General features: G+C 42.4%; 1 pseudogene; it reads left to right on the top strand.

Moving 5' to 3' along the window:
* Window positions 1–314: 314 nt before the first annotated feature.
* Window positions 315–23,252, top strand: LOC127436624 (solute carrier organic anion transporter family member 1C1-like; annotated as a pseudogene).

Raw genomic sequence — 23,252 nt, 5'->3', positions numbered from 1 at the left:
TGTGAGCCCTCCCATTCGAACGCAGCATGAGCCAACTCTCATTTTCACCTTCCCTGTTCGCATGCCATGAGCCCATCCACTTCTATGATGAGTGGTGGTCTCTCGTTCAATTCGCAGCTTAGCCCTCTCGACCAGCCATCGTACAGGAACACACCTTCAAGGGGGGCCTGGGTAGCTTAGTGGTAAAAGACGCTGGCTACCACGCCTGGAGTTCGCTAGTTCGAATCCCAGGGCGTGCTGAGTGACTCCAGCCAGGTCTCCTAAGCAACCAAATTGGCCCGGTTGCTAGGGAGGGTAGAGTCACATGGGGTAACCTCCTTGTGGTCGCTATAATGTGGTTTGTTCTCAGTTTGGCGTGTGGTGAGTTGAGCATGGATGCCATGGTGGATGGCGTGAAGCCTCCACACGTGCTATATCTCCGTGGCAACACACTCAAAAAGCCACGTGATAAGATGCGCGGGTTGACGGTCTCAGATGCGGAGGCAGCTGGGATTCGTCCTCCACCACCCGGATTGAGGCGAATCACTACACGACCACAAGGACTTAAAAGCACATTGGGAATTGGGCATTCCAAATTGGGTGAAAAAGGGGGAAAATCCCCTTCCCCCAAAAAAGAAAAAAAAAGAACACACCTTCAAACAAACATGTAAAGCGCTCCGTCTATACAGATTTTGGGGGGGAAAACAATTCAGAAGCATCCGCCAAGCCAATTTACCAAATAGAATTGTTGCTGGCTTGCTGTCCTAAATACTTCCTGCCATAGCCATGGTACCGATCTTTCATCTTAATCAGGACTCGAGTCGAGTCTCGTACTCCGAGCCCTACAGTATACGGACAGCAAGCCAAATATGTTTACTGCTTCAACACAAGATTACATTAACATATGAACTACTGAACTTGGGGCAGCAGTTTGAATTTTATTCACACTGAGATGTGGGTTCAGTTCCCATGGAAACCAGAAAGTAATTGTGTTCACTCTGAGACGAGGGTTTTGGTTCCATGGAAACCAAGAAGTATTTGTGCTCACTCCAAGAAGTATGTAATCGCGTTCAGTCTGAGATGTGGGTTCAGTTCTCATCAAAACCAGGAAGTAATTGCTTTCATTTTGAGATGTAGGATCTTGTCCCATGGAAACCAGGAAGTAGTCACATTCAGTCAAAGATGCAGATTCTGTTCCCATGGAAACCAAGACATATTTGTGTTAACTCCAAGAGCAAATCATGTTCACTCTGAGACATAGGTTCTGGTCCCATGGAAAGCAGGAAGTAATTGTGTTCACTCCAGAGTGTGGGTTCTGGCCCCTTGGGACCCAAGAAGTAGTTGTATTTATTTTTGGTGCGGGTTCTGGTTATGGAATCCAGGAAACAATTGTGTTCATTCTGAGATTTGGGTTTTGGTACCATGGAAACCAAGAAGTAATCATGTTCACTTCAAGACATAGGTTCTGTTCTCATGAAAAGTAAGAAGTAATTGCGTTCTTTTCAAGATGTGGGTTCTGGTTCCATGGAAACCAGAATGTAATCACACTCACGTAAACAATGGTGAGCTCTTTTTAGAGGTTTGCATTTTTACTCCACTGATAGTTAGATTTAGGGTTAGGGGGTAGAGTTGATAAAATATGCATTCTTTTTGACTGTATTACACCATTTAACTTCAACTAAAGATACAACTTGTTTTTGGTGTCACCTTGTAAACATTTCACCCAGAAAATGGTCAACAACACTTGGTCACAACAATGGTCACACTGCTTTACCCACTTGGGGCAGTGGTTTGAATTTCGTTAAACACAGACTGATTTCAGGAGCAAAACTTTCTACCTTTTTTTCTGAATTCACTGACCAGACTGCATATTTTGTGTATTCTCATTTCAGCTTTGTTTTCAAAGGTGGAAATTATTAACTGGTTCTTTGAATATTCTTTAACAGGTAACTTGCTCATTTTTGGCACTGGTCAGTCATTATGGTGTAAGACTGCACAGACCACGGCTCATAGTGATGGGCTGCTTCCTCATGGCCATTGGCTCAGCTCTCACTGGACTACCACACTTCTTCATGGGGCGGTACATTCATATACATACATGCTTTCATCATGTATTGTCAGTGGTTATCATTTGTTACAAGTTTCTTTCTTTATTGGTTTCATTCCTACAGGTACAAATATGACACAGTAACACAAGGCTCAGTAAATGAAACTGTCATTATAGCTCCTTGTCAATATCCCACGGTTCCAAGTGATTACTCAAATGTGCACATCAAGCCTTCTAATACCATTGGAATAGGTACATTTATTAGTTTACTTAATTTGTTTCTTGATACAGAGCCTGATAGATTTTTAGAAAAACTATCAGGAGAACTGCACACTTTTTTGAATGAGAAAATGACTTTTTCTATATTCATATTAGAATTTTATATTCAAGCATATTGTGGGAAAAATTCACACTAGTCTAATGTTAACTCATATAATAATAATATGATGCTTACATGTTTTATGGCTATAATTTTGACACAATATGTATTTTAATATTTATGCTAGTGCAATTATTGGACCTAGTAGACTTCCAAGTTCATTACTGTGAATGCAATTTTGCTTGTTTTTACAAACTAAGGCATCAAAATAATTATGTGAGGTCATCAACAGCATAACAAATGGTGTCAGCTTAACTCATACTTTAATCGTAAAATTCCTATAATGTGCTATTCAAACTTTAACATGTTTGCTATTCCAACCCAAGAATGTGTCAAGGACTCTGGATCTAGTATGTGGATCTATGTGTTCTTGGGCAATGCATTGAGAGGAATAGGAGAAACACCAATGACACCGCTCGGCATCTCTTCCATTGATGACTTTGCAAATCAGAAAACTCAGCTTTTTACATTGGTAAGTAAATAAGGTATCCAAACTGGTTAGATGTTTTAAACATTATTTCTAATGTCGAATGAGGACCTGCAGTATAATATTACATTAAACTCTCTCTTGATGTTCAGCTTGCCTTCAGAAAATTACATTACTGGGTCCCATGTTTGGATTCTCGCTGGGGTCCTTGTGTGCCAAACTGTATGTGGATATTGGATTTGTCAGTATTGGTAAGCATCTGGTGCAGTTAATGTGGCTTCTCCTGTACTATTTATGTGACATCTCATTAGTCTTTTAAATGCATTGTTTTCGATTTGTTGAAGTTCGATTTGTTCCTTGTCTGAAGGTGTTTGCAGAGTAAATTTCCTTTTTGTAATAATGAAAACACATTAAAACTCCCCTCGCACGGAGTTTGGATGCGTGGCTTGTGCTTTCCAATCCATCGCGATGGCTGCTCCAGACCGTCCGACTCGGCTACGCGATTCAGTTCGCCAGGTGTCCGCCCAGGTTCAGCGGTATCCACTTCACCTTGGTGAAGGACGAAAACGCTGCTACCTTGCGCGAGGAGATCGCCACCCTCCTACGGAAGGGTGCAATAGAACCGGTACCTCCGGCCGAGATGAAGAAGGGGTTTTACAGCCCCTACTTCATCGTACCGAAAAAAGGTAGTGGGTTGCGACCAACCTTGGACCTGCGAGTACTGAACCGGGCTTTACACAGACTCTCGTTCAAGATGCTGACGCAAAACGCATTCTGGCGAGCGTCCGGCATCAAGATTGGTTCGCGGCGGTAGACCTGAAGGACGCGTACTTTCACGTCTCGATTCTACCTCGACACAGACCTTTCCTGCGGTTTGCATTAGAGGGTCGGGCGTATCAGTACAAGGTCCTCCCTTTCGGTCTGTCCTTGTCCCCTCACGTCTTCTCGAAGGTCGCAGAGGCAGCTCTTGCCCCATTATGGGAGGTGGGCATTTGCATTCTCAACTATCTCGATGATTGGCTAATCCTAGCTCACTCTCAGGACATGTTGTGTGCACACAGGGACTTGGTGCTCTCGCACCTCAGCCGATTAGGGCTTCGGGTCAACTGGGAAAAGAGCAAGCTCCTCCCGGTCCAGAGCATCTCTTTTCTCGGTTTGGAGTTGGACTCAGTCTCATTGACAGCGCGCCTCATGAACGAGCGCACACAGTCGGTGCTGGCCTGTTTGAAGGCGTTCAAACAGAAAACAGCGGTTCCACTGAAACTCTTTCAGAGGCTCCTGGGGCATATGGCATCCTCAGCGATGGCCAGCCCACTCGGGTTGATGCATATGAGACCGCTTCAGCACTGGCTTCAGACTCGAGTCCCGAGATGGGCATGGCACCGTGGGACACATCGCGTAATCATCACGCCGGTCTGTCACTGCCTCTTCAGCCCTTGTACCGACCTCACGTTTCTACGGGCAGGCATTCCCCTAGAGCAGGTCTCCAGGTGCGCAGCCGCCGGCTTATGGACGGGCCCGCGGCTGCGTTGGCACATCAACTGCAGTTGCTGGCAATTCTGCTTGCCCTGCGGAGGTTCCGGCCGTTGATCCAGGGCAAGCACGTGTTAGTTCGGACAGACAACACGGCAATGGTAGCATATGTCAACCGCCAAGGTGGTCTGCGCTCTCGTTGTATGTCACAACTCGCCCGCCGTCTCCTCCTCTGGAGTCAGCAGCACCTCAAGTCACTGCGAGCCACTCACATCCCGGGCGACCTCAACACTGCAGCAGACGCGCTGTCACGGCAGGTTACCCTCAGGGGAGAGTGGAGACTCCACCCTCAGGTGGTCCAGCTGATCTGGAGTCGTTTTGGACAGGCAAAGGTAGACCTATTCGCCTCCCAAGAATCCTCCCACTGCCCACTCTGGTACGCCCTGACCGAGGCACCTCTCGGTCTAGACGCGCTGGCACACAGCTGGCCCCCTGGCCTGCGCAAATATGCGTTTCCCCCAGTGAGCCTACTTGCACAGACCCTGTGCAAGGTCAGGGAGGATGAGGAGCAGGTCATTCTGGTAGCACCCTACTGGCCCACCCAAACGTGGTTCTCGGACAGCCCCCCCCCCCCCGGTTTCATCCCGGGTAGTGGCATGCAATACAAGCGGATAAGCCCGGGATAGCCGGCCGGGTGTATCACTTGCACATAGTGCCTTTCACCTTCTCTGAGCTGGAGATGTGCGCCATTAACTCCCAGTAGTGTTCACAAACTATGTTCCCTGGTTGACTTCCTCCGAGCCCTGTGGTAGTCGAGTTTTCTGAGAGACTTGCTGCCGGCCCAGTACACGTGCTAACTAAAAGCCCTGTTCTGGGGTAGGTGCTCCGCATGTGGTGGTTCCCTGTAGGCAACCCCATGCGATGTATATCTTCCTCTAATTCGTTTCCCTGTTGGCAAACTGCGTCTTCCTTGGGCAGAGGCCCCTCTGCCACAGTCTCTATGTTTGTAGTAACTCCTCCCCCATTGGGTAGGACCTACCATGAGACTTCTCCACATGACATACTTCCGACATAGTTCGGCAAGACCATGTGATGTATTTTCCACTTAAATATCCCCCCCTCTCTCTGGGCGAGATGTGGTCTCCGTGGTGTCCTCCCCTTGGGAGGGACACCCCCCCGACTAGACCTGGTCGGCCCAGTCAGATATTCCCCCTTTTTTTTAGGGAGTGGAAAAAAAGAAGGGGAAAAGAGGCCAGGACTGGGCTAGCCTGTCTCGATCTTTTGGGTAGTCGACTTGTCCCCAAAGGGCCGTTCAACACTCATAACTATGTTGGGGGAGGTTACGTGTTGGCCTGGTGTGCTGGCTACGAGGCACACAGTGGTCTGCCCATCACACACCGCCAGTTCACGGAACACAGTTCAGCCAGTTGCGGCGTTTTGTATAAATCAAATCAAATCACTTTATTGTCACACAGCCATATACATAAGTGCAATGGTGTGTGAAATTCTTGGGTGCAGTTCCGATCAACATAGCAGTTGTGACAGTGATGAGACATATACCAATTTACAATAAACATCAAATTAACACAACACAGTTTAAACATCTGTTATACACATAATTACACTCAACAATATACAAATAATAACATACACTGTACAGTATACAATACGCTGTTTTTTTTTTTTTTTTTTTTTTACTATATAGATACACATTATTCAATAAAAATTAAAAATAAAAATATATAAAAAAAAAAGTATATATATAATGTACAGTATTGTACTGTATTGACATTCAGGCTGTCGGTTGATAGTCAGTTGTTAAGAGAGAACATAATATAATAATAATAATATAATTTATGACAGTCCGGTGTGAGATATAAGAGTAAAGGTAATAAAGTGCAGTGCTGATGTATTTTGATGGTGGGAGATCAAGAGTTCAAAAGTCTGATTGCTTGGGGAAAGAAGCTATCATGGAGTCGGCTGGTGCGGGTCCTGATGCTGCGATACCGCCTACCTGATGGTAGCAGTGAGAACAGCCCATGGCTCGGGTGGCTGGAGTCTCTGATGATCCTCCGAGCTTTTTTCACACACCGCCTTGTATATATTTCCTGGAGGGAGGGAAGCTCACCTCCGATGATGTGTCTGGCAGTTCGCACCACCCTTTGCAGTGCTTTGCGGTTGTGGGCGGTGCTATTGCCGTACCAGGCGGAGATGCAGCCAGTCAGGATGCTCTCCACAGTGCAGGTGTAGAACCGTGTGAGGATGTGGCGGTTCATTCCAAACTTCCTCAGCCATCTCAGGAAGAAGAGGCGCTGATGAGCCTTCTTCACAATGACTTCAGTGTGGACGGACCATGTGAGTTCCTCAGTGATGTGGACACCCAGGAACTTGAAGCTGCTGACTCTCTCCACTGGTGCTCCATTGATGGTGATGGGACTGTGTTCTCTGTCTTTTCTTCTGAAGTCCACCACAAGCTCCTTTGTCTTACTGACGTTGAGGGAGAGGTTGTGCTCCTGATACCAGTGTGTCAGAGTGTGCACCTCCTCTCTGTAGGCTGTTTCATCATTGTCAGTGATCAGACCTACCACCGTCGTGTCATCAGCAAACTTAATGATGGCATTGGAGCTATGTGTTGCCACACAGTCATGTGTGTACAAGGAATACAGTAGTGGGCTGAGAACTCAGCCCTGCGGGGCTCCAGTGTTGAGGGTTAGTGATGAGGAGATGTTGCTGCCTATTCCAACCACCTGGCGTCTGCTTGACAGGAAGTCCAGGATCCAGCTGCACAGCGAGCTGTTTAAGCCCAGAGCCCGGAGTTTCTCTTCTAGCTTGGAGGGCACTATGGTGTTGAATGCTGAGCTGTAGTCTACAAACAGCATTCTCACATAAGTGTTCTTTTTTTCCAGGTAGGAGAGAGCAGTGTGTATTGTAGATGCAATGGCATCATCAGTGGAGCGGTTGTTGCGGTAAGCAAACTGCAGCGGGTCAAGATTGAGTGGCAATACAGAGCAGATGTAATCTCTGATTAGTCTCTCAAAACATTTGCTGATGATGGGGGTCAGAGCAACAGGACACCAGTCATTTAAACAAGTTATTTTTGATTGTTTTGGTACAGGCACAATGGTGGATGTTTTAAAGCATGTGGGGACTACAGACAAAGAGAGGGAAAGGTTGAAAATGTCCGTAAAAACACCAGCCAGCTGGTTCACGCACGCTCTGATGACGCGGCCCGGAATGCCGTCTGGGCCCACGGCTTTGCGGATATTCACCCGTTGGAAGGATCGGGTTACATCCGCTACAGAGACGGAGAGTGAACTAACCTCTGTAGCTTCAGCCGTGAGAGCTCTCTCCGCGAGGGCGGTGTTATTTCCCTCGAAACGAGCATAAAAAGTATTTAGCTCATCCGGTAGAGATGCAGCGGTGTTCATGGTGGAGTTTTTATTCCCTTTAAAGTCCATGATGATGTTAATTCCCTGCCACATGCTTCTAGAGTTGGTGGTGTTAAACTGTCCTTCAATCTTGCTCCTGTACTGGCGTTTTGCTGTTTCGGAGGGCATAACTGGCTTGTTTATGCTCCTCCGTGTTCCCGGAATTAAAAGCGGAGGTCCGCACATTAAGTGCCGCGCGAACATCGCTATTGACCCATGGCTTCTGATTCGGATAGATTCGTACAGTTCTGGTTGGAATCACTTCCTCTACGCACGTTCTGATGAAACACATTACGCTATCAGCGTAAAGCTCGATGTCGTCATCAGAGGCGGACCGGAACATCTCCCAGTCCATGTGATCAAAACAGTCCTGTAGCATAGAGTCTGATTGGTCCGACCAGCACTGGATCGTTCTGAGGGTGGGTGCTTCCTGTTTCAATTTCTGCCTGTAAGCGGGCAGAAGCAGAATGGAAGAGTGGTCCGATTTGCCAAATGGTGGGCGGGGGAGGGATTTGTAGCCATCCCGGAACGGAGAGTAGCAATGGTCCAAAACCCGGTCCCCTCGTGTGTTGAAACTAATGTGCTGGTGATATTTTGGTGCGACTGATTTTAAACTGGCTTTATTAAAGTCCCCGGTCACAATGAACGCGGCCTCAGGGTGCGCGGTTTACTGCTCACTTATAATCCCATACAGTTCCTTGAGTGCCCGGTCTGTGTCGGCTTGTGGGGGAATGTACACAGCTGTGATAATGACCGCTGTGAATTCCCTCGGTAGCCAGAATGGTCGACACAGAAGCATAAGAAATTCCAGATCAGGAGAACAGAAAGACTTGATGGAATGTACGTTCCTCTGATCACAGGATTTGTTGATCATAAAACATACACCACCTCCTCTAGTTTTACCTGAGAGGTCTTTCGCTCTGTCCGCTCGGTGCACGGAGAACCCCGTGGGTTCAATGGCTGAGTCTGGAATCTCCGCAGACATCCAAGTTTCTGTTAGGCAGATAATGCAGCAGTCCCTCGTCTATCGTTGGAAAGAGATTCGCGCTTTCAGCTCGCAGAGCTTGTTATCCAGAGACTGAACATTTGCCAGTAGAATAGTGGGTAGCGGGGGTTGATTTGCGCGGCGTCTTACTCTGATGAGAACGCCGGCTCTGTTTCCCCTTTTCCTCCTGCGTTTCCGCGGCCGTGCTGCCCAGACAAAGGGCTCTGCTTGCGTGTTTGTAAACAGAGGGTCGGCATTGAGGAATGTGAAGTCCAGTTTTCGGTGTGAGATCGCTGAACCAATGTCCAAAAGTGTTTGTCTGTCATAGACAATAAGGCAGACAACATCCAAGACAAAAAACATAAGAATTGTGAACAAAACAAACAAAACATTGCTATGTTGTGTTGGAGCTCGCAACGCAGCAGCCATACTCGGCGCCATCTTGAGTCTCAACAAGTATAGGGACCCCTAGTGTCACTACATCGACACAACGTCGAGTGAGTGACAGATAGGGAATATCATGGTTACTTGTGTAACCTCCATTCCCTGATGGAGGGAATCCATTTTAATTGGTCCTTTATCAAAGACCAGAGGGAGACCTTAAAAAGAAGCCAAACATGCCAGAGAAGGGGGAGAGCGACACAAGAGTGTGGTGTTGGCGTGTTCACTGAGAATTTATTAACAGTTTACGTTGGTAAGAGTTTATGTTAGTAAGAGTTTAAGGTATTGAGAGTTTATGAGTTGCTGCACTAGAGATGGACCTGGAAGAGCTGATGTATTCTCGCAGATTCTGGAATTACAGTTTGACACAATGACAATATTATTGTTCATCTGTTTGGATTGGTTTACCGATTCTCAGCTAATGTTTTAGTGAATAAAAGTGTGTGAGAATTCCCTGTTGAACGTGGAACGTGCGGGAATTATTATAATTGCACACAAATCTCACAATCCCGCACCGAATTTCGACTACAAAGGATAAGGAAAGCACAGGGCCTAGATGGCGTTTCACCTGCATGTCTTAGATCCTGTGCTAACCAGCTGGCCCCCATCTTTACACAGATCTTCAATAGATCACTGGAGCAGTGTGAAGTCCCATGCTACTTCAAACGTTCCACTATCATCTCCATCCCAAAGAAACCAAAAATCACAGGAATTAATGACTACAGACCTGTCGCCCTGAAGTCTGTGGTCATGAAATCATTTGAGAGACTGGTGTTGGCCCACCCGAAGAACATCACTGGACCCTTTCTAGATCCCCTTAAATGTTCTTATCGAGCAAACAGGTCTGTAGATGATGCAGTCAACATGGATTGCATTATATCCTGCAACATCTGGACAGACCAGGGACATATGCAAGAATCCTTTTTGTGGACTTCAGTTCGGCTTTCAACACCAACATCCCAGCTATACTCCAGAATAAATTACACCAACTCTCTGTTCCCATGTTTATCTGTCAGTGGATTACCAGCTTTCTGACGGACAGGCAGCAGCTTGTGAGACAGGGGAAACTCACGTCCAGCACCTGTACAATCAGCACTGGTGCCCCCCAGGGATGTGTGCTCTCCCCACTACTCTTCTCCCTCTACACCAATGACTGCATCGCCAAGGACCCCTCTGTCAAGCTCCTGAAGTTTGCAGATGACACCACTGTCATCAGCCTCATCCGAGATGACGATGAGTCTGCATACAGAAGGGAGGTTAAACAGCTGGCTGTCTGGTGCAGTCAAAACAACCTTGAACTGAACACGCTCAAAACGGTGGAGATGATTGTGGACTTTAGGAGGAACACCCCAACACTGAACCCCCTCACCATTCTAAACAGCACTGTGGCAGCAGTGGAGTCATTCAGGTTCCTGGGCACTACCATCTCACAGGACCTGAAGTGGGAGACCACATTGACTCCATTGTGAAAAAGGCCCAGCAAATCTTGCCGTTTAAATACAGTAAGTCTTCATTTAAGCAAAAAAACTGGATGTGCCAGCTAAAACAGGACAGTAGGCATACCTAGCAAAATGTACCAGTATAATTGTGTTAGAAAGTTTTAAAATATTGATTTAAGACCGCCCAGGGGTGTCAAACATTTGCATGTTCTCTTAATATTTAAAAACAAATATTTATAAATATTTATACCCAATACATAAATATGTACACTGGCAGCCAAAAGTTTGGAATAATGTACAGATTTTGCTCTTATGGAAAGAAATTGATACTTTTATTCACCAAAATGGCATTCAGCTGATCACAATGTATAGTAAGGACATTAATAATGTGAAAAATTACTATTACAATTTGAAAAAAAAAAAATCAGAAGTTCTTAAACTACTTCAAAGAGTTCTCATCAAAAAATCCTCCACATGCAGCAATGACAGCTTTGCAGATCCTTGGCATTCTAGCTGTCAGTTTGTCCAAATACTGAAGTAACATTTCACCCCACGCTTCCTGTAGCACTTGCCATAGATGTGACTGTCTTGTCAGGCACTTCTCACGCACTTTACAGTCTAGCTGATCCCACAAAAGCTCAATGGGATTAAGATCCATAACACTCTTTTCTAATTATCTGTTGTCCAATGTCTGTGTTTCTTTGTCCACTCTAACCTTTTCTTTTTGTTTTTCTGTTTCAAAAGTGGCTTTTTCTTTGCAGTTCTTCCCATAAGGCCTGCACCCCTGAGTCTTCTCTTTACTGTTGTACATGAAACTGGTGTTGAGCGGGTAGAATTCAATGAAGCTGTCAGCTGAGGACATGTGAGGCGTCTGTTTCTCAAACTAGAGACTCTGATGTACTTATCCTCTTGTTTAGTTGTACATCTGGGCCTTCCACATCTCTTTCTGTCTTTGTCAGAGCCAGTTGTCCTTTGTCTTTGAAGACTGTAGTGTACACCTTTGTATAAAATCTTCAGTTTTTTTGGCAATTGCAAGCATTGTATAGCCTTCATTCCTCAAAACAATGATTGACTGATGAGTTTCTAGAGAAAGCTGTTTTTGCCATTTTTGACCTAATATTGACCTTAAGACATGCCAGACTTGTGCATACTGTAGCAACTCAAAAACAAACACAAAGACAATGTTAAGCTTCATTTAACAAACCAAATAGCTTTCAGCTGTGTTTGATAAAATGGCAAGTGATTTTCTAATACCAAATTAGCAATTTAAAATGATTACTCAAGGATAAGGTGTTGGAGTGATGGCTGCTGGAAATGGGGTCTGTCTAGATTTGATCAAAAATGACTTTTTTTCAAAATGACAATAGTGATGATGCTGTTTTTTTTACATCAGTAATGTCCTGACTACATTTTGTGATCAGTTGAATGCCACTTTGGTGAATTAAAGTACCAATTTCCTTCCGAAACAGCAAAATCTGTACATTATTCCAAACTTTTGGCCACTAGTGTATGTACTGCAACAGTACTCATTGCATCATATCATAAACAAGAAGAACAATCTATCAATGTACAACTTACTCAGATTCCCTAAAATGTATTTCCCATGCAATATTTTTTATTATATCCATGTATGTAGTCACAGAAAAATAATGTAAAACAGTAAAATCGCTCACAAACATCTTGCCTCTGCACTCGATGCCATTGCCTCACAGGAGACGGATGACATGAGCTCCACTGACGCCATCTTCGCTCCTATTGGTTGTCACTGTGGAAAGTTGCTTCTCATTTGCATAAATGTTCTCAACTTTCCAAAGTTGCTGGACACACATACATCTAATCATCAGAGGTCGCTGTCACTCATGTCACCAGAAATCGCAAGGTCTCACTGAAAATGAATGAGATCATGGCACTTTGTCGCTAAAAGTCACTGCATGTGTGAACAGGGCATGGGGCCTGGTGCAGTCGATACTTTTTTAGTTACTGTATTTTTTTTTTTTTTTTTTTCATGCTTTAGAGACTTTTTCTTGTTTCATGTTTTAGAAAGTTTAGGATATTGCATTACAGGTAGCAGGTGTTTACGAAAACAGCGTATTCACAATGCAAGTTATGCATTCTAAATTGCACGTAACATAGAACAAGTAATATGTTCATTTGCTTCATTGTTTGTGCAGGAGTAAGTTGTAATATTGCATGTCTGTTGTGTATATAGCTGATTAATCTCATTTATTGGATGTGTTTGAGTAAGGTAATTAATGCTTTTATAAAGCAGTTCATTTTGCCAGTGTTCAGCTGTTTCTGACAAGTGAAATCCCAACATACTATGACAGAATTATTTGAATCAATTAATTTTTAGACTTTTCTTCCTTTAAAAACAATGTTTGTGCAATGTTAATATCTTGCAATATTATTGCAGTATTATAAAAAAATAATTTTTAAACTTTCGTCAACAAACTTTTTCGTCATTAATTACTTTGACAGGATTAACACTGAGTCCCACTACATTTGGTAAAATATGCAGTATTCTGTAGAGCACATTGTGTCGGCTACTAAATCATTGCATAATGCATACTGTTTCAAATGCTATTTTTAAGAATAGTAGGCAGTACAAATTACATACTGCTCAGTATTTAATATGTAGAATGCTAGTAAGTACTCCATTCCCAACATAGCCAAAGAAGCATGTTAGATTTGACACTAATTGAAACTAAATACATGTCATGCCCTGCAGGTGTTATGAACCTGTCTGTGGTTGCCGTGGGAATATTCTTGGGCGGTTTGTTGATGAAGAGGTACAAGTTGAGTGTGGTGGCGGGGGCCCAACTCTCCTTCATCACCTCCTTCATGGCCTTCCTTCTCCTCCTCCTCCAGTTCGGCACAAAGTGTGACAATATGCGTGTGGCCGACCTCACTCTGTCCTACAGTGGGTAAAGTGTTTGTATATGTTTGTATAAGTGAATACTGACAAGTGTAAAATTGCATTGTGCCATCTTAAAGGTGAAGTATGTATTTTCTGCACTACTAGTGGCACCAAACAGAATAAAAAAATAAAGTATGTTTTCAAACAACGTTTGCCAACACCCATTAGACTCAAAACACCCTTTTGAACTCTCTGATTCCCTATGAATAATTAGGCCATACTAAATAAAAGGTGATAAATGTTTAACGTCGTAACGAACAAGACCACTATAACATACATACACCAGTTGGAAAGCGTTGTAGAGGAATTGGGTTGTCCGATGACATCGCCGGATTGAATGGCAGCTGGGTGTGCGAGGGATCCAGCACATGAAGTAGGATGGTTCTTCTGGTAACTAGTAAGTGTAAGTAAGTAACTAACTAGGTAGAGTAAAGATACATATTCTGAGTATCTTACGAATTTATCTGGAGCTCAAAAATAATGAGCTAACTCATGCTATAGGTTGAGCTAGAAAGGGATGGGTGAGCTGAAAATGGAGCCGCTCAAAATATAAACATCAATGTTTTGATAGTGCCTGGGAGGCTCAGTGTTTACACTTTTGTGGGAGGTAAACACATGAATTGCTTACTTACAGTTGTCAATGAGCAATAAACTGGGATAGGAGAACATATTTTGAAATAAAATACATACTTCACCTTTAAGCTACTGTAAAACAATACATTTAAATATCTCTGTACATAAATGATATAATTGTCAGATTTGCATGAAATTTGGTATACATCATCTGCAGACCCAAAATTGAATAGAATCTATCAGAAGATATAAGCTGATATACTTTTGGGTGTGGCCCATAATGACTAATTGGCCTGTATCTTGGTGAGTGCAATATTCAAACTAAAAACATAATACACATGGAAAACATTCTGAGGTCACATGCAATATTTAATCAATTTCCAGTGGTAGGGGGTGCTATAACTAATCAACTGTGATCAAAGCATTTCAAATTTGAGTGCAAAACATTCTAGGTCCCCTCCATCCAAAGGATCTGTTCTGTCAAATTTGGCTATTTTGGTCATCTCTTACCCTGATAATTGCTGCTTGTGGCTATATGTACAGTATGTCTTAAAAAAGGAAACAGGGCAGACAGTTTAGGAGGTAAAGGTGCTTATTAAAAAAATATTTATTTATGTTGATATTGCCACAGTAATCCACTTTACAATTATAAATTGTTTACTAAACAAAATCAGGGCAATGGCTTGGACATTTTAATACTGTCTCCCAATGACAAACACCACTAAACATAAGATAAAGTGATAAACATGAGAAATGTACTTGTCATCAATAGAGTTCAATTCTTGAAAGGATGATGATGTCATTATGACAGACTTTTTGATTTAAAACAGTTCATTACTTTAATATGGTGAATATATATGTATATGATAATAAAAGGGATGACATATAATGTGTGGACACAACTTCAAGTCTTTTTAATAATATATATAAAAAAATGCAGGCTTATATAGAGAAAATAATACAGAGTAGTTGCTAATATTTCCATATACATTTTGTTTTCATCAAATTGTGGGGGGTCTTTAAAAGGTCTAACAGTTTTGAAAAAGGGAGAAAATGACCAAAATTGCCAAATCAGGGGCAAAGTAATTTCATTGCTAAGCACTCTAGTTACTTTGTAGGTGTGGTGTTTGCAGACTTGCTAGGATTTTTTTGTAGAATGTCCTAAAGGACAAGTGCATTTTTCACTAGCAACAATCACCAATCTCAGAATTCCTCCTCAGGACTGCTGAGATATTGATTGATGAGCATTCACTCATCTCTCAGTGTAACCAAAACTGTTCCTACTCTACATCTGAATGGGATCCAGTGTGTTCTGTCAGTGGCATTACATATCAGAATCAGAATCAGAATGAGCTTTATTGCCAAGTATGCTTACACATACAAGGAATTTGTCTTGGTGACAGGAGCTTCCTGTGTACAACCATACAAAAACAATACAAAAACAGCAGCAAGTCATAGATAATAATAAAAAATAATTATACGCATACGTACAGACACACACATACGTACATACACACATACACATGGGTAGTGCAAATCTAATACAATCTGTTATGTACAGTGTAAATACAAATCAGGAATGATATGGCAGAAGAGGTTAGATGTGTTGGATAAATATAAGAAAGACTAAACTGTATGCTGCACATAGTTATTGCTCAATGGGGCAATTTAACTGTTCATGAGATGGATAGCCTGAGGGAAAAAACTGTTCCTGTGACTGACGGTTCTGGTACTCAGAGCTCTGAAGCGTCGGCCAGAAGGCAACAGTTCAGAAATGTAGTGGGCAGGGTGAGTGGGGTTCAGAGTGATTTTTTCAGCCTTTTTCCTCACTCTGGAAGTGTATAGTTCTTGAAGGGTGGGGGGCAACCAGTCCGAACTGTCCTCTGTAGTCTTCTGATGTCTGATTTTGTTGCTGAACCAAACCAGACAGTTACTGAAGTGCAGAGGACAGACTCAGTGACTGCTGAGTAGAACTGTATCAGCAGCGCCTGTGGCAGGTTGAATTTCCTCAGCTGGCGAAGGAAGTTCAACCTCTGCTGGGCCTTTTTCACAGTGGAGTCAATGTGGGTCTCCCACTTCAGGTCCTGTGAGATGGTAGTGCCCAGGAACCTGAATGACTCCACTGCTGCCACAGTGCTGTTTAGAATGGTGAGGGGGGTCAGTGTTGGGGTGTTCCTCCTAAAGTCCACAATCATCTCCACCGTTTTGAGCGTGTTCATTTCAAGGTTGTTTTGACTGCACCAGACAGCCAGCTGTTTAACCTCCCTTCTGTATGCAGACTCATCCTCATCTTGGATGAGGCCGATGACAGTGGTGTCATCCGCAAACTTCAGGAGCTTGACAGAGGGATCCTTGGCAATGCAGTCATTGGTGTAGAGGGAGAAGAGTAGTGGGGAGAGCACACATCCCTGGGGGGCACCAGTGCTGATTGTACAGGTGCTGGAAGTGAGTTTCCCCTGTCTCACAAGCTGCTGCCTGTCCGTCAGAAAGCTGGTAATCCACTGACAGATAGACAAGGGAACAGAGAGTTGGTGTAATTTATTCTGGAGTATAGCTGGGATGATGGTGTTGAAAGCCGAACTGAAGTCTACAAAAAGGATCCTTGCATATGTCCCTGATCTGTCCAGATGTTGCAGGATATGATGCAATCCCATGTTGACTGCATCATCCACAGACCTGTTTGCTCGATAAGCAAACTGAATGGGATCTAGAAAGGGTCCAGTGATGTTCTTTGGGTGGGCCAACACCAGTCTCTCAAATGATTTCATGACCACAGACGTCAGGGCAACAGGTCTGTAGTCATTAAGTCCTGTGATTTTTGGTTTCTTTGGGATGGGGATGATAGTGGAATGTTTGAAGCAGCATTGGACTTCACACTGCTCCAGTGATCTATTGAAGATCTGTGTGAAGTTGGGGGCCAGCTGGTTAGCACAGGATCTAAGACATGCAGGTGAAACGCCATCTGGGCCCTGTGCTTTTCTTATCCTTTTTTGTCGAAAGACGCGGCTCACATCATCTTCACAGATCTTAAGTGCAGGTTGAGTAGCAGGAGGGGGGAGGAGGGGGGTTGCAGGAGGTGTTGGTGTTTGTGTGAAGTGAAGGTCAGAGTGGGTGTGGGGTGTGAGATTGGGCCTTTAAAATCTACCATAGAACACATTCAGGTCATCAGCCAGTTGTTGGTCCACCACAGGGCTCTGGGCAGGACTCTGGGCAAGTTGTTTAATGCCACTCCACACTGATGCAGGGTCGTTAGCCGAAAACTGTTTTTTCAGCTTCTCGGAGTATCTTCTTTTAGCCACTCTGATTCCCTTATTCAGTGTGTTCCTGGCCTGATTGTACAAGACTTTATCCCCAGCTCTGTAAGCATTCTCTTTGGCCTGACGAAGCTGCTTGAGTTCCGCTGTAAACCATGGTTTGTCGTTGTTAAATGTTAATTAAGTCCTAGTAGGAATGCACATATCCTCACAAAAACTGATATATGATGTAACAGAATCTGTGAGCTCGTCCAGATTGGTGTCTGCAGCCTCAAAAACACTCCAATCAGTGCAGTCAAAGCAGGCTTGTAGTTCCAGCTCTGCTTTGTTGGTCCATCTCTTTACATTCCTTAATACAGGCTTAGCAGATTTTAATTTCTGTCTGTAGGTTGGGAGAAGATGAACCAGACAGTGATCAGATAGTCCCAAAGCTGCTCTAGGGACAGAGTGATATGCATCCTTTATTGTTGTGTAGCAATGATCCAGTATATTTCTGTCTCTGGTGGGGCATGTAATGTGCTGTTTGTATTTGGGCAGTTCATGTGTGAGGTTTGCTTTGTTAAAATCCCCAAGAATAATAATAACTGAGTCTGGGTATTGTTGTTCTGTGTCTGTGATTTGAACAGCCAGCTGTTGCAGCGCTGTGTTCAAACACGCGTTTGGCGCAAAATACACACTCACTAGAATAAACAAGGAAAACTCCTGTGGCGAGTAGAAAGGCTTACAGTTAATAAAGAGCGCTTCCAAATTAGGACAGCACATCCTCTTTAATGTTGTTACATCTGTACACCAACTTTCATTGATGTAAAAGCATGTTCCACCGCCTCTCGTTTTCCCCGTTAACTCCAAGATGCGATCTGCTCTGAACAGCTGAAAGCCCGGCAGATGTAACGCGCTGTCCGTAATGGCTTCACTCAGCCAGGTTTCTGTGAAGCACAAGGCAGCAGAGTTTGAAAAGTCCTTGTTTGTGTGGGTGAGGAGATGTAGTTTGTCCGTTTTGTTAGGGAGAGAGCAGAGATTTGCTAGATGAATGCTCGTCAGCACTGTTCGAAAGCCACGCCAACGGAGCCTGACCAGCGTGCCTGCTCGTCTCCCTCGCCTGCGTCTCATAGTGCGTTTAAACAACACAGCCGCGCCTCCGACTAGAATGTCAAACAAAACGTCCGAATATTCAAAATCCGGGAAAATATTGACTGGTGTATGCTGTCGAATGTTCAGCAGTTCGTCTCTGGTAAAACTGACTGAAAAAAGATTACTAAACACAGGACAAACAAACAAAAATAACAAAACAATAGAAGCGCTCCACACCGAGGCGGCCATCCGTGGCGCCATCATGATGTAATGTGTCACCATGTTTGGCAGGATGCACGGGCTCCACTGGGCATGGCAAAAATATGGTAATTCCAGTGTAGCTGGATATCAATTGCAATGTAGAACAACATCTCAATACAAAAGGCACCATGTAAAGTCAAAACTGTCAGGTCTTTTATTAAAGTAAAGGAAGCCTTAAAAAATATACCATGGTAGAATACATTTTAAAGTATTATAATGGTTTTGACAAGTTACTGTGTTGGCGGGATAGGCTGCTACTACTAAAATCATACAGTACACAGTCATGCTGGTGTGGCTGCACAAATAGACATACATAAAGTCCCCCTGAGATCTAGACAAATGGTGCTGGGAAAGAAGAGGGTTTTAGTGGGAAAACTCTTGTAGTGCACTGCAGTGAGACCGGTTTATCTGTAAATGATAGGCAAGACAAACAAGACAAGACAAGACAATTTAAATGTGAGAGGTAGATGGAGTATGCAAGTTTTTTGGCCAACAGATTACACGTCAAGGATTTATCAGCTTGCGTCATGTAGAGTTTCACAACTGAACTTAAAAATGAATTAAAATTACTGTTACAACAATAAAATTATGCTACCTTGGTAACAGTCATCACTGTTATATACATCAACAAGGCATTTCTGTCCGCAGAACTGCCGCTCACTTGATATTTTTTGTTTTTGGCACCATTCTGAATAAATTCTAAAGACTGTTGTGTGTGAAAATCCCAGGAGATCAGCAGTTACAGAAATACTTAAACCAGCCCGTCTGGCACCACCAATCATCCATGCGATTATCTAAATGGAGTTAATTAACAGAGGTTCGGGAGGAGCATGTTAATTTTAATCTGACAAATCACAGCCCACGAGCAGGAGTATATAAGCCGCTGCTTACCTGCTTCCTGTGACAACTCTCCTGACATCCCACCTCCACCCCATCTCCACCTCTTCTCTAGATTCATTATCTAAATAAGTAAAGTCTGGGGGGGTAATCGGGACTCGAGTCGAGTCTCAAGCTCTGAGCCCTCCAGTATACGGACAGCAAGCCAAATATGTTTACTGCTTCAACACAAGATTACATTAACATATGAGCTACTGAATCAGCCAATCGTGTGGCAGCAGTGCAGTGCATAAAATCATGCAGATACGGGTCAGGAGCTTCAGTTAATGTTCACATCAACCATGAGAATGGGGAAAAAATATAATCTCATTGATTTTGACCGTGGCATGATTGTTGGTGTCGGATGGGCTGGTTTTGAGTACTTCTGTAACTGCTGATCTCCTGGGATTTTCACGCACAATAGTCTCTAGAATTTACTCTGAATGGTGCCAAAAACCAAAAACATCCAGTGAGCGGCAGTTCTGTGGAAAGAAATGCCTTGTTGATGAGAGAGGTCAACAGAGAATGGCCAGACTGGTTCGAACTGACAAAGTCTATGGTAATTCAGATATCCGCTCTGTACAATTGTGGTGAGAAGAATAGCATCTCAGAATGTTATTGGTGCTGTTTTGGCAGCACGAGGGGGACCTACACAATATTAGGGAGGTGGTTTTAATGTTGTGACTGATTGGTGTGTGTGTGTATATATATATATATATATATATATATATATATTATATATACAGTATAAGAGAGAGAGAGAGAGAGAGAGAGAGAGAGAGAGAGAGAGAGAGAAAGCAAAGAAAATAAATCAAAATGACAGTAACATTCTGTGCAGTAGATATTAACTTATTTTGATTTTACTGTAGTGACTACATTTTTGTAAGGACACTTTTACACATATGCAATGCATCCATAAACATATGAAACTGGGATTAAACCTAATTTAAATCACAACATTTATGAAGATAAGACATGGAAGTATTGTAAGAAACACATAGATATCCGATATAGTGCAAATGTAGACTTTAACATAAGTTAGAGACAGTGATGGTAGTCCTTTATTAGTGGTTAACCTTCATCCTAAAAAAAAATAAAAAACATTTTATCCACATATTTGCATTTGATAATCACAGGTTTTCCACAACTACAGCTGTGTCTTGACACCCTCACCAGTAGAGAGCAGCAAGTCTGTTTTTCGGGGCAAGTGTCCCAGAGGGCCGGAATGCACCCGAAATTTCACCTTCTACATGGCAGTGTCTGTCCTCAGCTCCTTCATTAACTCTCTAGGCACAACCCCTGGATACATTGTCATTATACAGTCAGTTACCACCATTTTGTAAATTTTTAATTAAATTAGTTAATTAACTTAATTTTACTTTAGTTAAAAAAAAAAAAAAAAAAAAAAAAAGGCAGCTGCTTTCAAATGCATGTTATTGTTGTTGTTTTGTTTTGTTTTTTGTAAAGATGTGTTGGGTTTATTATGCATGAAAAAATGAATATTGTGTATGCATATTTTATATATTTTCAGATGCATTACACCCGAGCTGAAGTCACTGGCCTTGGGCATTCAAACACTCATGATGCGAACGCTAGATACATAGATTTAGATCACAATTTATCTAACCAAGGCAGGAAAAAAATAAAATAAATCGCAGGTTGGACAATATTTTGTGTGCATATGTTATATGTTTGGGGGTCATTCTCAGAAAAAAGTCCATATTGATAAAAATATTAACAACAACAACAACAACAACAACATTTTTTGTGCCAATACTGTTACATTTAAAATGTTACAGTACTACAAATCAGTGCAAAAATATCTTATAACATTGCATCAAACCTCATTATTTCCAGACATAATTACTGGGCATTATATTATACTTATTAAGGTTTTTCTGTAAAAACATTAATCACAATTTTATTTTATTTTTATTTTTTTTTACCCATAACAGAGTTGAACTATTGAGCTTGACGAGACAAATGTAAATATGAATACAATGAATACTGATAAAGACAATGAGAGGTAATTATCCTAAAATATGATACACTTTCTGATTAATCAGAATTTTTTTTTACAATTGTAAACAGAAAAATCCCAGTATAAAAGGGTTGAACAAAATGTTAAAATTCTATGCAAATGTGCATAGCATTTTAGGAGGAGAAACTACATAGACTGCAAAAACATGATATTTTCATTTCCACAAAAGCAATATTCAAAAGGATAATTCACACAAAAATGAAAATTATCTCTTCATTTATTCACCCTCATGGCATCCCAGATGTGTATGACTTTCTTTCTTTTGCTGAACACAAACGGAGATTTTTAGAAGAATATCTCAGCTCTGTTGGTCGTCACAATGCAAGTGAATGAGTACCCAAATTTAGAAGCTCCAAAAGCACATAAAGGCAGCATGAAAGTAATCCACATGACTCCAGTGGTTAAATCAATATCTTCAGAAGTGATATAATGTGTAGGTGAAAAACAGATCAATATTTAAGTCCATTTTTAATATAAATCTCCACTTTTACATTCTTCTTCATTTGTTTTTGGCAATTCGGCTTCTTCCTGAATACCGCCACCTACTGGGCAGGGAGGAGAATTAATAGTAAAGTGAATCATTTAAATACTAATAAATATTACATTAAACAAAGGAGCACACAAAAGACACATTTCTTATATTGTGAATGGCAGACACATATTTAGCTGCTAGTGTGGATGTGTTGTCACCTTCTCCAAGTACATATCTTAGTTTCTCTGTATTAGTCAGTTTATGGAATAAATAATAAAATGTTTCATATTTGTTAATATGTTTCAAAAAGAATGTTTCTCTGACAGTGTGGTCATAGACACAGATTATCACTGACATTTAGAAAAATGGTATGGTACTTGGAATTGTTGATAATTGATAAAAAAAATGTTTTTAAATGTTGCCCAATTCCTTACTCAAGCAGGTATTATTGTTCAGAGAACATCTTATAATACTGAAGTATGCAAATTATTTCTGCCTAAGCATTGTATTTAAAGTGTGTGCCTTCTGCAAATTCTGTGGACAGAAATGTGGACGTTTCTGTAGAATGACCCAGGACATAAATGGCACAGTTTCCTGAGAATGATACTTGGAAAGTTTTTTTTTTTTTTTAACTGGAATTATTTTTCTGAAGGTGGTATTCCTGCTCCAATGTATTTTGGAGCTTTTATTGACTCAGCCTGTTTGAAATTGGGAATGAAGTGGTGTGGAGGCCGAGGGGCCTGTCGTATGTATGACTCAGATATGTACAGGTGTGTATGTGTGATTGTGATTATATTTGTTCTTACTATACCTGGATCTCATTTGATGTTCTGTTTTCAGAGTCATATTTCTGGGCCTCATCACATGTTTGAGCGGCTGTTCATACTTCTTTGCCATTGCTGTCATTTTGCACCTGAGAAAGCAGTTTAGTAAAGAGGAGGTCAACGAATTGCAGCAAACAATCAGCAAGCTTAATGAGATTGAGCTTCAAGCCCCAGAAATGTGCAACCCTGATGGATCCAAACTTACTCCAGTCCTAGAGAAAAGACAACAGAGACAACCAGCATGGAAGGCTAAAGAGCAGCTATCACCCTCTGTTGCTCATTCAGGGAATTCAGGGAACAGTTATGGCAGATTAATAGGAAGACTGAACCCTTCATGGAAAGGAGGTCAAGCAACAAATCATTGA

Source organism: Myxocyprinus asiaticus, chromosome 47, assembly GCF_019703515.2.
Source record: "Myxocyprinus asiaticus isolate MX2 ecotype Aquarium Trade chromosome 47, UBuf_Myxa_2, whole genome shotgun sequence".
Classification (NCBI taxonomy): Eukaryota; Metazoa; Chordata; class Actinopteri; order Cypriniformes; family Catostomidae; genus Myxocyprinus; species Myxocyprinus asiaticus.
The sequence above is the reverse complement of the archived record's forward strand: the minus strand, read 5'-3'. Positions and strand labels throughout refer to the sequence as shown.